General features: G+C 39.1%; 1 protein-coding gene across 2 annotated transcripts in view; it reads right to left on the bottom strand.

The window, feature by feature from the left end:
* The window catches only part of LOC115155024 (lissencephaly-1 homolog B), a 47,288-nt gene extending 38,547 nt beyond the window's left edge, over window positions 1-8,741 (bottom strand). The window contains exon 1 of one of the 2 annotated variants that reach the window (XM_029701812.1): window positions 8,567-8,741. The gene's annotated coding sequence lies outside the window, so the exon portion shown is untranslated. Of the gene's footprint in view, window positions 1-8,441; window positions 8,535-8,566 lie in introns of those variants that run through there. The other variant, XM_029701813.1, reaches the window with a different exon arrangement.
* Window positions 8,742-17,003: the final 8,262 nt, after the last annotated feature.

Raw genomic sequence — 17,003 nt, 5'->3', positions numbered from 1 at the left:
AATTAACATACACATTTAGCATCTCCTGGCTTCAACGTATAGCCTACAAGCCACTGATGCAGACCTTTTTAAAATGTTCCAAAGTCTAATAAATCCATGTAATATAGCCTAAACCTTCACAATAAATCCATTATTTATTTTAGACAGGTCTAAAGAAACATGATATGAAGAATATGTAGTCTTTTCAGAAGAATAGAACAGAATAGCATAGTCTGAGTAAAAACAAAAACACATTATTTAACTAGGCAAATCAGTTAAGAACGACAGATTTTTACCTTGTCAGCTCGGGGATTTCATCTGTTACTGGTTTAACGCTCTAACCACTAGGCTACCTGCCGCCCCTTATGTTAGGTCCTGATCTGGCTATGCCAAATGGCTGCGGGCTACACATCTAGCAGGTAAGATTTCCTTAGAATTCTGTGGCATTATTTTATAGTATGAAGAATACAATTGAACAAAGCTGAATAAAATATAAATATTTTCTCCAAATGATTTGAGGGAGTGTGCACATGCGGCTATTCTGTGTTGAGCGGTTAACGAAGAAATAGGTACTCCTATATGCTTAATTTAGAGTTAATGGAACTTGAGTTGTTCTACATGTTTTGATTTTTAATACATTGTAAGGCTGCATGATGCAACTAATGATGATTTGAAAAAAGTAGCTTGAAAGGCATGAGCTCTGCTGTTGTTTGCGCAGGGCGTACACACTATCAGTTTCTCACTCACAATTTGACAATCAATTGCATGGCGGCATCCCCTCTGTGTAGCAGTAATGCACCCTAAAAAAAATCCATGCCTTTTGCGTCCAGTGGCAATTGTGCCCTTGGCCCGGAGTGCTGCGTTGTGCCCTTTTCCCTGAGCGCTGCACGCGCCGGAGCGTCTCACTCATATAGCTCTCCATCACCTGTCCGAGTCTTTCTCACAGGCTACAAATGAAGACAGACACATCGGGGACGCAACCTTAACCAATTCCGAGATGCATATTGAAGATATTGGGAGAACTGTCCACATTCACTTTTCATCAGCAAACAACAACTAGCTATGTTAATCTACTATCCCCCATAGTACAAAAGTTGAACTATTCTATGCTAAAAATAATATTCCACACATAGTCTGGGACAGTTGTGGGACGCGATAGATGCCAAATTAATACAAATACTAGTATAAAAAAAAATAAAAAATTACGCAATGTGGCTCACGCAACAGATCAGAACATTTAGCTTAAAATGTTGTTAAACTATTAGGCTATTTCCTCACATTATAAGCACAGCAATGCGCACATGGCAGTAAGCTATAAGCGTGAATGTTCCATTAGCAAGAAAACACCATTATCAAAAGTGACCCAAATGCGATTATGCATGTAATGCTTTTATTATAAAGGTGAATTTTTACGGTGAAAATTATCTTCCCCAAACGTGAAACTCACGCGCTGCTTATGTATGCTAATTAAGCTTTACAACCCATGTAAAGCGGATTAATGTGCTTCATTTTAAATAAGTTATTTGGCCACTTAAATTTCGATACAAACCTTATCAAAACATATGGACTAGGATACATGAGGTGTGCGACTATTAGTCGAAGAAGTCTCACAAAAAAGTCATTGTTTCTTATGCTGGGCATCATCCATAAGTGATAATATAGGCTAATATTGTCACCCATCAGACTATTCTTGATTTAATCTCGTCTTTACATATACTAAATAATAATATATATGTGTGAAATTTGTTTTGATGCAGCTGTCTCCAAACAGGGGCAGCGGGAAAAAATACGTCATCTATGCACTTACATAGCAAATGGAGGACGCTTTTCCCGTGGTTAATTTTCATGCCAACCAGGTTGGCTACACAACCAACAAGTGCTCAGCATATGTGGGAACTTCTTCAAGATTTATCAAAATATAATATAAGCACCGCACTTATTAATGAATAAAGAGTTCCTATATACTATTTTACCGTTATGAGTTCTTAAATAACTTAAGTTATTTATTTATTCAGGCAGCCATAGCCTTATGATTCTGTAAATATGCATAAATAGGCTCAATCATTAAAATTGAATATCAAAATGCCTTAACATGCAACACGTAGCCTACCGATTACAAGGTGCAGCCTGTGTCCAAAACATTGGAGTCTGGTCCAGTCATTCAACGCGACATGTTTAAACTTCTCCCTTAATTGTGTTATACAGTGTTGGGATGGCGACTTGGGAGAAATATGTGCAAGATGGAATCTTGTATCTCCTGTCCAGCTTGTTTATCATATTCTTGAAGCTGTCTTTGCAACTGTAAATAGGAACCATGTATTTGGTTATGTGATAGCCTCTGATGTGTCTGCGGGATGTTTTAGGTAGGGTATTATACTTGAAAACACATCGGCAATCAATGCCTGTTTGACGTAGGTGGCTGGTTGTGGCCGAGGGGCTTTGCTGCTGTTGGGCATTTTTTTCCACCACCATTCTTCAAATGATTGAATCAATTTGTTGTGTTGCCTCTTGTCCTCGCCACAAATCTGAGGTACTTTTAACACAACTTGCATTTGGTTGTCATTGGTTTGCCTGGAGCCAAAATACTGCCATACCACTGAAGAGGCGCCCTTCTTTGGCACCATATACCACACTGTCGTTAGTACTAACAGCACTCATGTTTCCAACACACACTCGGAGGTAAAGCCACAGAGTTTCTAAACCTCATATTGTACCGTCTTTGGTAAAGCACTTTCTCTCCTCACCCACCAGCACCTAACTGCGTGCTCTAAGCGGGGAAGCTTGTGATTTGAAGCTCGAGTTTTGATCAGTCATGGAAATATGTGCTGAAAACAAATTGGCTCCCTATTTAAAAAGACTGAGAACAAGCCACGAAATAACAACAGTGGAGCTTTGGTGCAGGTACAGCCAACTAGCTCAACATTTTGAACGCGATATTGTCGCTACATCGCCAAAAATAATATCCCGATATTAGGGATGCACATTTCGGCATTTTGCTGCCGACTCACTGACCCTCATTCACCCGTCACATATTGTTAAAAAAAAAAAGTCCAAACAAAATTACGTGACCAAAAGAAAATACTATGCATGCTTGTACAAGTAACTGACATTTTTCATTAAGAGCTTAATGAAAACATGCAACAATAGCACACCCTTTGTCTTACAGTAAAAACTCTATAGCCCATTATTGAACATGCAACTGCTGTAATGAAGCAGCTAAATAAACATGTTCAAACATTTACCAAAATGCAATTTGTGGGAAAACACGGTATACCGGGCTGGGCGGTGTACCGTATTGTACTATATAGTGGTATTTATGCACAGACGGGTTTGGGTTTTGTTTGGTTTGTTAAATGTGATTTTATAGTTTACTCCGCTACTTGAGTCCTCTCTCTCGCTCCCTCTCTCCCTAGTCCCTGTCACTCAACGAGCGCATTTGTTGTTGCTTGACCACGAGACACTTTCGTTCAGTCTGCATGGTCAATGCAGCACATGCAACAATGTTGCTTCCACTTTGATCTTAATATAAATCCACAAATGTTCCATAATTACAATATTAGTTTGTGTTTCAAACAGCTAGTTTGTATTTTCTTAGCAAGTTAAGCTAAATTGTGTTAGCCACTAATGCTAGTTAGCTGAGTCAGAGCAAAGATAGCTAGCTAATACAGCCTGATACCAGTACTGGTGGAGGCTAAAATCAGCATGTTTTTGTGCAACACTATCTTCTAAATGAAAAAGGAATAGGCGAAGCATGAATATGTTGGCTATATGAATAAAGATTTAATGTAGCCAAATATTATAGAGTCCCCTAGGAAACACTGAACATCACATTGGTTCCTACCCTGTCACAATAACTCATCCATGGCATTTTCATTAGTTGTCATGTCAAACACTGTATTCAAAGTGCACACTATTATTTATATTCTAACTATAGAATTATAATAAACATTCTATTTCCATGATTCCAGAAGTTCACCCAAGTGTTTTGATCTAAATCGCAATTGCAACATTTGATTAAAAATAAGGCCTAGTATTTTTGCCCATATCGTGGCAGTCTGAAAATGATCTCAAATGGCTGCAGGAACTGCAGAAATTGATGGAAATTGTTTTAGGTTGAAGTTGAACTGAAAAGTATAAAACAAATCAGAACTGAGAAAGACCCATTGAAATAATTTAGAATATGTGTGTTGCCACCCTAGGGTCATGCACTACTCAAAGCAAATGTTGAACTTTTATTAATCAAAAACATAAAATACCGTCATACCGTCAAAGATTTCAAAAACACCATATATATATATATGATATTTTGGCCATATCACCCAGCCCTAATCTGACAGAGACTAACATTTCTGTTAGAAACTTAGAGAGGGAATATAACAGCAACAACTAGTATGGGTTGCTGATATGACAAGGATTGTGCCTTTGGGTTCTGGACAATGAATGAAAGTTATGAAAACCAATAGAATAGGAGAGAAATGCTGGTTAATGACATGAGGTAGTCTTTATAAAGAATTGCCTCTACATTTCTATGGTTGGATTTTGGCTAGGCTATTTTGAAGCAAGGTAAGACATTCCTCATTATTTGAAGTACAATTATACAGCCTCAACCTCACATTGTAAAGTGGTGGGTGACACGCTGATAGCCTGCCTACCGTTGACTATAGACGATGGAGTTCAATGGTGAAATAAAAACATTAACCATTTTAAAATCGTGGGCATCAAAACAGTTAAAACGCAATTTAATTTTTAATTATTTGTTGCACAATGACTGGGCTTATAAAAGCACGTTTCACTCCACTACCAGCTTTTTGAGGAGTTGCTCTAGCACTGATTGACAGGTGATAGGCCATTCAGCTCCTCAAAGTAGGTTTTGTATGCTGCGGCAATTTAATTCCACTAAATTACTCAAATGAATTTATAGCCTGATATGCATGACCGGTTAAATGCATTTCCTGCAGCTAAACAATTAACATCACTACCTGATATGTAACTATCCATTTTTGCCCCAATCACTAATACCTACTGTAAAACATGGTCGTGGAACTATGTTATGGGGCTATTTTGCCTCCACTGGTACCTTTGTTAAGGTAAATGGCATCATGAACTTTACCAAGTACAAAGACACACACACGCATACATATATACACAAAATATACTGCTCAAAAAAATAAAAGGAACACTTAAACAACACATCCTAGATCTGAATGAAAGAAATAATCTTAAATACTTTTTTCTTTACATACTTGAATGTGCTGACAACAAAAATCACACAAAAAGAATCAATGGAAATCCAATTTATCAACCCATGGAGGTCTGGATTTGGAGTCACTCAAAATTAAAGTGCAAAACCACACTACAGGCTGATCCAACTTTGATGTAATGTCCTTAAAACAAGTCAAAATGAGGCTCAGTAGTGTGTGTGGCCTCCACGTGCCTGTATGACCTCCCTACAACGCCTGGGCATGCTCCTGATGAGGACAGAGGAGCCTCTTAAAGAAGAAGTTACAGGTCTGTGAGAGACAGAAATCTTGCTTGTTTGTAGGTGACCAAATACTTATTTTCCACCATAATTTGCAAATAAATTCATTAAAAATCCTACAATGTGATTTTCTGGATTTCTTTTTCTCATTTTGTCTGTCATAGTTGAAGTGTACCTATGATGAAAATTACAGGCCTCTCATCTTTTTAAGTGGGAGAACTTGAACAATTGGTGGCTGACTAAATACTTTTTTGCCCCAGTGTTTGTGTGTATATATACACACACACACACACACACACACACACACGTTTGCCTCTGCCAGGTGGCTGAAACTTGGCCACAAGTGGATCTTCCAGCAAGACAACCCCAAGCACACATCAAAATCCACAAAGAAATTAATTGGCCACAAAAATCTATATTTTTGCAAATGGCCATCTCAGACATGAAGAGGAGATGATAAGTGCAGATGAATGATATCAAGGATCTGGAAGGATTCTGTATGGAGGAATGGTTTTAGCTCTCTCCCAATGTGTTCTCCAACTCAGAGCCTTTTTCTAAAATGTTTTGTGTCATTATCCTCACAAGGTGAGGTATTGAAAGGTGTTAAAACATGGTTGTCAATCATTTTGACACCTACCTTTGAGAAAAGAAAAAAAAAGTATTAGTTAAACAAAATCTCATTCTCTGAGCATTTGTATAAAATAATAGCTCAATATTTTAATTATAATGTTTGCTCATCTTTTTTAAGCGTGTCAATTTCAGACCCAACTGTATATGCACTAATAATAGCAGACTGACAAAAACAGTGAAGTTTAGCACTGGCTCATTAATTGTTGTTTTTAATGTCCTGTTGCTCGCTGTTCGTTCCACCCTCACTCAAATCATGGATGACAGCTGCCTACTAGCTTAAACGCAAATAATGACCTAGAATTCAGATCAGATGTACCTTGATGGTTGGTAAAAAACAAAACGTTGAATTGTTAGTGGGTTCAACGGGAGATTATTTACTAGGTAATGTCAGCCCACATCACAAACAGCTGTGTCAAGACAGCATTGGGAGAGTTCGTTTTGCATGGCCCGGTGCCCCAGGTTTGCTGAGTTAATTAAGCAATAAGGCACGAGGGGGTGTGGTATATGGCCAATATACCACGGCTAAGTGCTGTTCTTAGCCACGACACATAGTGGAGTGCCTGGACACAGCCCTTAGCCGTGGTATATATGCCATATACCACAAACCCCTGAGGTGCCTTATTGCTATTATAAACTGTTTACCAATGTAATTAGAGCAGTAAAAATATATTTTTGTCATACCCATGGTATACCACGGCAGTCAGCCAATCAGCATCCAGGGCTCAAACTAGCCAGTTAATAATGCATTTTAGACCATTCAATTGGTCCTCAAGGGTAATCTCCACCCAACGGGTGGGCCATGCAAAACAAAACTCGGCTAATAGAGCTCGCCAGCTTGTAGTCCTAAAAAACAGAAATGAGTTAGGAATGGCTGAATGAACCAGAGCTATGGGGGAATGGGGTTTGGGGATAAACACCAAAAATAGGGTCTAAGGTTAACCCAGGCTTAGAAGATCTTATATGGCTTGTTCTGTGAAGTTACGAGTCAGTTAATATGACCTTTATGAATTATGACGCCTTTATATGCGGCAGGTAGATAAGAGCGTCTGCTAAATTACTAAAACGTAATGTGCTTGTTCCGATTACATAATTCAAAAAATGTGACATTAGCTGCTTAAGAGCATCTCAGAACAATGTGTATAAGATCTAAGCATGCATTTACCACAGACCTTATACACCATTCATTTTCACATTGGCCTCTGCTTACAGAAATACGCCATTAACGTTACTTTTTATTTTCTATGAGTCCCCTCCAGTGACAGCTAACGTTAGCTAGCTAGCTCAAACTACGTTGTCTTTGCCATAAAGGCTCATGAAAATACCCTTCTGGCTTGCTAACTGTTGACAACACAAATCGTGAATCTAACGTTATAACGTTAAGCTAGCTAACTGGCTATCTGAACCGAAATGTAGATATAAACCCAGCGAATGTCCGATGTAGAGCAGCCACTAGACAACCAGAGACCACTTTATCTGTGTAACGTTATTCATAATAAACACCAGCCAAAACAAACACCATAATGCGAAAACTCCACCCTGTTTAGCTTACATTCTGGTGGCAAACAAGCTGTTTCATCACATGAACGATGGGATTTATTTTGAACATTCAGCCCATTTAAGCCTTGATCGACATGTATATATGCTCGAGGAATCAACACCAGAAATGTGATGTTACTAATTTAACTCAAATGGCACGCAAGATCGTTAACGCCCTAGTTAGCTAACGTTACTATAGTTAGCCATTTTCCAAAAGTGTTTACACAAGTAGACAACTCCTTACCTTAGCTAGATTAAATATCGGCGCAGGTAGTAAAGCAAAGGTGATACTTAAATTGGTGGTTTACAAGCCAATATACCTGTAGGTAGCTACATGATCTAGCATGGAGGGAATTGGCTATCCAAGGTTGCAGCAATGACCAACATACGCCCTTCCAGCCAGTTAGCTAGTTGACGAATGCAGCTTGTTACGTTAGCTAGTAAGACCAAAATTGAAACGGTTCGTTAGCATTTTGTCTTGCCCAAGTCCTCTCACCAAATATGACATTGTCACCTAATAGAAGTAATAAACCTATACTATATTCTATAGTTCTGTAATTTCAATCAATCATTCCGCATTCTGACCATTTAAAGTCGAACCAACTGAGCCGTGGCTAATTGCTATGCTGACTTGCTATGTTAGCTACTAAAGTTTAAAATCTTAGTAAGCTAACGTTCCACGTAAACAAACTCGATGTGAATGCTAGCCAAGTTTCCAAATGTCATGGATTAAAACTACACGTCGAGACAACATTGGATAAAGGTATCAGAGTAAGATAGAATGTCATGATTTAGCTACAATAATCAATTTCCCAACCGTGTGTTGTTGCTGTAACTGCCTCTCCGCCATTTTGAGACAGACGGGAAGCGCAAAACAACTGCAGCCACATCGTCATCATTACCGCGTCGTTTTATCAAGATAATAAAATCAACTCAACTCACCCTTCTATGTATGATCTGTCTCAAAGTCCGTGTTCTGTGATCTAAATAGGCGATACAATGTTAAGGTTTTTGCTGGGATATGTCCTATCACCAGGCAGGATCAATCTTGTTTTCAGTACGCACACGGGTTGGTGTTGCTTCGCAGGCGGTGACAGCGCAGTGCGCACGCCCGGTTCAAATGAATAATATTAATAATAATGATAATAATTATTATTCTTCTATGATATCATGGCGGTCCGTAAACAATCGTTTAAGTGCACTCCGCCACCTACTGTGCTGGAATGTACGATCAATCATGGTCTGCCCAATTCTGTACTACCATGAACAAATTCTAAACCAAATAAATCCCTAACTTCTTCCACACCCTCCTCCAAACCTCCAACCACATTTAACTTTATCTATATCATGCTGAAACACTCCACCCTTAGGTTTGTTCAGCATGTCAACAACCATTTCAACAGTAACATCTGTTACCCCCAATATCTATTTTGCCATCTCCTCAATAACCTTCAACCTGGCATTTCTGCTTTCCACAACCTGAGTCATATTGATAACCTTATCAATAAAAGCTATGAAGTCCACTTTATTCATTATCAAAGTGTCCTTTGACGCCGCACATTCATGAGCACAGATTTCTGAACAGGCCTCGAAACCATGCCAGGACCATCAGAAGCACCAGCCCTGACAGTAGGTCCACAGGTACATCCATGCAAGATCCATCAGTCAGACAGCAGGTCCACTTAGTACAGGAGCATCCATGTCAGATCCATCAGTCTGACAGTAGGTCTACTTACTACAGGTACGTCCATGTAAGATCCATCAGTCTGACAGTAGAATTGCAGAAAATAACTGTTACATGTCATTATTATCGTGTCAATATTAGCTAGCTAGCTATGAACCTCAGCTATCATAGCCGGTTGTATTGACATCAACACAGTCTGAATAGAATCAATGAAGCCTATGGATTGAATAGAATATTATTGTGCCAAGGATGCAAGTCGTATATACATGTAGTTATTACCAAGCATGAGTTCGCCACATTGTAGCCTGTACATTTAATATATTCACTGATCATATACTCTACCTTGACAAATAAAGGTGTGGTTCAGGTATGAATGCCTGTGAGACATTATTTTTCAATCATATCCAATATCAGGAGTATCAAACTCCAGTCTGTGAATGATGCTGTCTGCATGCATGTATTACAATTATGCACTTCAACAGTGTTTACCAATCCTGGTCCTGGGACATTAATGGTTACACATTGTAACTCTGCAATGAACTACAACACATTATTTAACTAGTTAAAGGCTGATTTGTAATTCATATATATAGAGAACCAGAATTTAAAAAAAATTACACCACACTTCCTATGCGTCATGTAAATACTCTAAAACAGGTTCATCTCCATATCTAATTTCCTTCATCTGCACTGATCTGAGGACACAGGATAGGTGTAGCATGTCATCAAATGAGACTTAATTTCAACCAGTAGAGAATGTGAACCAATTCCAGTAGAGAATTTGAAAAGCTTTAATGAAAGAAGTTCATTATCCAAGTGTTATAAATACATAGTACATGCATAATACATATTATTGTAATATGATATTATAAATACAAGTTCAATCTGTACTTCAATGCACATCTGGTGTGCATTATAAAAACAAAGGAAGAAAGAAGTTTGGGAGAGAGGTGTGAGAGTGTAAAAGACAAAGGGGAAGAGTTAAGAACTGAGGAGCAGGGAAGATAGCATATGATGAATGAATTATAGTGCTACTAAACTTCATATTCTCTCAGGTCAACACAATTACATAAGTGTCTAGCGGTGTTTCCTAACCAGCCTTGGGCACCCAGTAGGCCCGTGAGTTATCTTAGAGCAGGTGAGGTGGCAATGACAGGACTGGGAGTTGGCATCCTCTCTCACATCAAAACATACAGTACCTGCAGATGAGAGAAAGAGCATGATTAAGCCTTGTGTTATTTTAATCCCAACACTGTCAGTCATCATAACCATCAGGAGGTGAAATGCAAAACTGACCTTGGATCATTAACTCTGGGACTACTACATCTCTATCTGTATTTCAATGTAAACATCTCTTTAATAATACTTCCTGTTGACCTGACCAAGTGACCTTTCACCTCTGATTATGCTGTGCCCTCTGTGTCAGGCAGTTTACAAGCTGGAGGGGTTCACCGACACAGCTAATATAACCTAGAGGATTTAGGGAGAAGGGGGAGAGAGATGAAGTGAAGGAGAGAGACTTATTGAACAAATAAGGTAGTTAAAGAGACAGTGTTCAACAGGAATATTTGTGTGTGGCCTCACCTGGTGTCCCACACGGAGTGGCTGCAGAGTACTTTACACTGAAAAACAGACGAGGCACACAAGGACAAACAAATAGCGTTGATGCATAAATATAAATAATTGAGTGTCTTATTATTCTCCATGGGTGGTCCTCTTGCCTATTCTTTGAAGGTGGAAGGAGCCACAGTTATACAGGGGAGCCTGCTTACTGCACAACACAATCCATCAATCAGATTGATACAAGAGTGTGTACTGTAGGTTTGGGTTGTAGGGTGTCTAGTTGTTCTACATTCAATATGGGTGACTCTTAAAAGAGCCTGTTGTTTTTGTATAGACATCCCCCTTATTCTGAACAGCACCCTCACCTGAGAAGTAGAAATCAAAGGGAGAGAAACTGGAAATTGAATAACTGTAGTTGACATAGCTTGGAAATGGAAGAATACTCTTATTGCAATGTGGATGGCTCTTAAAAGAGTTGTGCATAGTGTAGTTTATGGTGTTGCCATGGAACAGCACCCTCTTAGAAGAAGTAGGAGGTGAAGATCTCCTGCATACGGATTGTCTCCCGTGCTGTGTTGTTGGCCCCCATCCTTGCAACATCCTGCAGAGCAGCAGACCTCTCCTATGGCAGATGGTGGCGAGCTGCAGGTCCCCTCCTGGTCCTCATGTCTATCATGAAGTTATGCAGGACACAGATAGCTTTCACACATACTTGAATTCCCCCACGAGGCAGTGCCCTACATGGCAATTGTTTGGGACCTCATCTGCATTCAGGCTTTCACAGCTCTCTGTATCTGAGGACAGAAAACATCAAAATAAACAAATTTCATTATACTCAAATTAGACAGAACCAGTGGTGGCCTGTCATTTTGCATGTTATTTTGGCATTAATACATTTGCAAACAATAAATACATTTTTTTGCTTTCTTGAGTAAGGCAGCTCCGAAATGCAGGTGTGTCAGCCTAGATCAGTGCTTTCTGTGTTGGTGGGGCAGCCAGTGGACAATACGGATCGTAGGGGTTGGTATTGTTCTCTAGTTGCGCCGTGATTGGCTCAGTATTCTGTCACTCCTGGGGACACTACATCACTGCAAAATCTACGGGTAGAGCTAGAAAATTCAAGCCCCTTGGGTGCTGCCATAGAGTTACATCAGAAGTGCCCAGGTTAAAGAAGGCTCAAGGTCATTGGCCACAGATAAAATTACAATAAATCACATTATATCTACAGTAGCTTTGATTGGACTTAACATTTTTAGCTAGCAGTCATCATGAATCAAGTCAACAATCTAATGGCAAATCCTTTTCAGTCATTGTAGTATGAAGAGAAATAATGAAGAGAAATTATAGATAAAACATATCTGGCTCACCGGCCATTGAACATAAACATTACACAACAAGTTGGAAATCACAAATTTAACAATGAATGGTTTGGAAGGAATCGGTGGCTAACTGCAAGCATCACAAATCAATCACTAGCCTGCTATTCAGTGGAGAGGTTGTGTGGTCCAAGTGTGGGTTTAAGGGTCTCTTTTCCAAGCTTAATCTCTGGGCTAGGTGGGACGTGACCGTCCCACTCTATTCAACAGCCAGTGGAACAGCGTGGCGCGAAATACAAAAACCTCAAAAATGTAATAATTTCAATTTTTCAAACAGACGTCTATTTTACACAATTTTAAAGATAAGACTCTAGTTAATCTAACCACATTGTCCGATTTCAAAAAGGCTTTACAGAGAAAGCAAAACATTAGATTATGTTAGGAGAGTACATGGCCAAAAATAATCACACAGCCATTTTCCAAGCAAGCATATATGTCACAAAAGCCCAAAACACAGCTATATGAAGCACTAACCTTTGATGATCTTCATCAGATGACACTCCTAGGACATTATGTTATACAATACATGCATGTTTTGTTCAATCAAGTTCATATTTATATAAAAAACAGCTTTTTACATTGGCGTGTGATGTTCAGAAAATGTATTCCCATCGAAAACTTCCGGTGATTTTACTAAATTACTCATCATAAACGTTGACAAAATACATAACAATTATTTTAAGAATTATAGATACAGAACTCTTTTATGCAATCGCTATGTCAGATTTTAAAATAGCTTTTCGGCGAAAGCACATTTTGCAATATTCTGAGTACATAGCTCAGCCATCACGGCTAGCTATTTTGACACCCGCCAAGTTTGGGGCTCACTAAACTCAGAATTAGTATTAGAAACATTGTATTACCTTTGCTGATGTTCATCAGAATGCACTCCCAGGACTGCTACTTCGACAAGAAATGTTGTTTTTGTTCCAAATAATCCATAGTTATATCCAAATACCTCCGTTTTGTTCGTGCGTTTAGGTCACTATCCAAAGGGTAAGGCGCGAGCGCATTTCGAGACAAAAACATTCAAAATGTTCCATTACCGTACTTAGAAGCATGTCAAACGCTGTTTAAAATAAATTTTTATGGTATTTTTCTCGTGAAATAGCGATAATATTCCAACCGGACAATAGTGTATTTATTCAAAAAGGAAAAGAAAAAACAGCGTGGTCGCGTGAATGCGCATATCCAATCTCTTTGTCACCAGGCAGACCACTGAGAAACTGAGCTACTATACTCTGCCCAGAGACAGGAGACGCCTCTATCCGCTTTCTGAAGGCTTTAGAGAGCCAATGGAAGCCTTAAAAAGTGCTACGTAACCCCACAAATACTGTAGTTTCGATAGAGAATCAAAAGAAGAACTACATATTCTCAGACAGGCCACTTCCTGCTTGGAATTTTGTCAGGTTTTTGCCTGCCATATGAGTTCTGTTATACTCACAGACACCATTTAAACAGTTTTAGAAACTTCAGAGTGTTTTCTTTCCGAATCCACTAATAATATGCATATTCTCGTTTCTGGGCAAGAGTAGTAACCAGTTTAAATCGAGTATGTTTTTTTATCCGGCCGTGAAAATACTGCCCCCTAGCCCATTCTGGCATTCTGTCAATCCAACATGACTTCTGCCGCACTCAAAACAACTGAAACTCGGAACTGGGAAATATCAGACTTCAGTGAGTTTAAGATCACTGGGACCTCGGAAAAAAACAAGCTCTGACTGTGAAAATACGTTTTGAACGGTCATCCAACTCGGAATTGCAAGTCGGGAACTCGGGCCTCTTTCTAGAGCTCTGACATGAAGATCACTGACATCATGATTCAACTCTGTTTTTTTTTTCTAGAGTTCCCAGTTGTCATAAAAGCACTATAAATCCAGAGATTGCCAGACTTTGATGCCAAAGTTTGATGACAAAATTTGTCCACCAGACTGCCGTGCCACCTTCCTGTTCAAGTGAGCACAGTACAACAAGGTGAGTCCAAAATGTCTTGTATGTTGCTGCATAAATGACGTAATATGCCAGGGAGATACACTACCGTTCAAAAGTTTGGGGTCACTTAGAAATGTCCTTGTTTTTGAAAGAAAAGCTCATTTTTTTGTCAATTAAAATAACATCAAATTGATCAGAAATACAGAGTAGACATTGTTCATGTTGTAAATGACTATTGTAGCTGGAAACGGCTGATTTTAATGGAATATCCACATAGGCGTACAGAGGCCCATTATCAGCAACCATCACTCCTGGGTTCCAATGGCATGTTGTGTTAGCTAATCCAAGTTTATCATTTTAAAAGGCTAATTGATTATTAGAAAACTCTTTTGCGATTATGTTAGCACAGCTGAAAACTGTTGTTCTGATTAAAGAAGCAATAACACTGGCCTTCTTTAGACTAGTTGAGTATGTGGAGCATCAGCATTTGTGTGTTCAATTACAGGCTGAAAATGGCCAGAAACAAATAACTTTCTTCTGAAACTCATCAGTCTATTCTTGTTCTGAGAAATTAAGGCTATTCCATGCGAGAAATTGCCAAGAAACTGAAGATCTCATACAACGCTGTGTACTACTCCCTTCACAGAAAAGCGCAAACTGGCTCTGACCAGAATAAAAAGAGGAGTGGGAGGCCCCGGTGCACAACTGAGTAAGAGGACAAGTACGTCAGAGTGTTTAATTTAAGAAACAGACGCCTCACAAGTCCTGAACTGGCAGCTTCATTAAATAGTTCCCGCAAAACACCAGTCTCAACATCAACAGTAAAGAGGCGACTCCGGGATGCTGGCCTTCTAGGCAGAGCTCCTCTGTCCAATGTCTGTGTTCTTTTGCCCATCTTAATCTTTTCTTTTTTTTGGTCAGTCTGAGACATGGCTTTTTCTTTGCAACCCTACCTAGAAGGCCAGCATCCCGGAGTCGCCTCTTCACTGTTGACGTTGAGACTGGTGTTTTGCGGGTACTAGTTAATGAAGCTGCCAGTTGAGGACTTTTGAACGGTAGTGTATATATACTGTAGCTAGAAAGTAATACTAGGTGAATGTTGTGTAGTAAGCTCTTAGTAGCCCATGTGCTTCACCCTATTAATTTGGTCCCTTTCCCCCTCATAAATTAGCCTACTGTTCTGACTTGGTGGTGCACATGTAGCCTATAACCTGTTTTAGAGAAATGTAATCATCGAATATTGTTAGAGCTTTCATTGTCTGCTTATATGCACCCTTTATTTGTCCTAAGGTTCTGATTAGGTGTACAGGGAGAATACTGTAAGAACGGCCCATGTTCTGAATTCTGTTGCTGTACATTTAAAAAAAGAGTTAAAACAAATAGTTGTATTGACTACGTCCATCCCAGTTCACTCATTAATGTCTTAATTAGGGATTTTTTTTAAATTTTCGCCTAAAATGACATACCCAAATCTAACTGCCTGTAGCTCAGGCCCTGAAGCAAGGACATGCATGTTCTTGGTACCATTTGAAAGGAAACACTTTGAAGTTTGTGGACATGTGAAATGAATGCAGGAGAATATAACACAATAGATCTGGCAGAAAAAAATACAAAGAAAAAAACAACAGTTAAAAAAATATATATTCTACTACCATCTTTGAAATGCAACAGAAAGGTCCCAAATCTAGCCATCAATCTGGTTGTAATTCCGATGGTGTATATGAGCAAAGTCTGATAACTGATAACTTGAAGTATGAGCAAGCTACAGGACATTTAGTGTGAAGTCACCCAGGTACATTTGGGCAAATTGTGAAGGATATATTTACATTTATATTACATTTTTCAGCAAGAATATCATCAAATCTGTATACTTGGACTTCGATTTAGCTTTTCCAGTATTAGTAGTCATATTGTAAGTTCAACATTTGCAAAACACCCAGTTTTCATAACTCTCCATATTCTTGCAGTTTTTGTCCAAAAGGAAAAGGCTTGCTGTCGCACAAGGTTAGCAGCAAAAAAGTGTGACAGACACGGGGTTAAAGCCCAGCTCATTGGCTATCTAGCTAGCTTTGTTTGACCCCGATTGGTGCTTATTTGACAAAGTTACAGTCAATCAAGTGAAGACCGCTCGTGTTATCGGTGAGCCATGGAGGCGTCGCTCTCTGACCAAATTTGGTGTCCTATAGGATATACTACACTCCTAATGATATAGTGAAGTCTGGTTACGTTCTAGGATCTCTGCGGAATAAATACAAATGCAATTTGACTGGTTGAAACAACCTTTAGGGTTAGATTTTCACAGATTCCTTTCTTTGCAAATTGAAAGAGTGGAAATACAAAATCGATCGTGCATGCTATATGGACCTTTTTAGGATATGAAAAAGGATTTTATCTAACAAAACGACACTTCATGTTATCTCTGGGACCCTTGGGATGATAAATCAGAGCAAGATTTCAGAATGTAAGCACACATTTCACCTTCAGAGGTGAATTTATCAAATCTATCATGGTGAAAAAAGTTTTTTGTTGTTAGGAGCTCTCCTCAAACAATAGCATGGCAGTTTTTTGCAGTAATAGCTACTGTAAATTGGACAGTGCAGTTAGATTAACAAGAATATAAGCTTTCAGCCGATATAAGACACTTATATGTACCGACATTTGTTGTTTCTCTAAAATGTGCGATCATGACACACGGCGCTACATGATTTACAACTGTCCTGTTGACGGAACACCTTAATTGAAATTACGGATTGCCTCTTATCGCTCGTCGTCCCCTTATGACATAGTTTGTACATCTCAATTGTCAGTAGAAACTACATTTGTT

This window comes from Salmo trutta, chromosome 19, assembly GCF_901001165.1.
Source record: "Salmo trutta chromosome 19, fSalTru1.1, whole genome shotgun sequence".
Taxonomy (NCBI): Eukaryota; Metazoa; Chordata; class Actinopteri; order Salmoniformes; family Salmonidae; genus Salmo; species Salmo trutta.
This window is presented reverse-complemented; position numbering and strand designations above follow the sequence as displayed.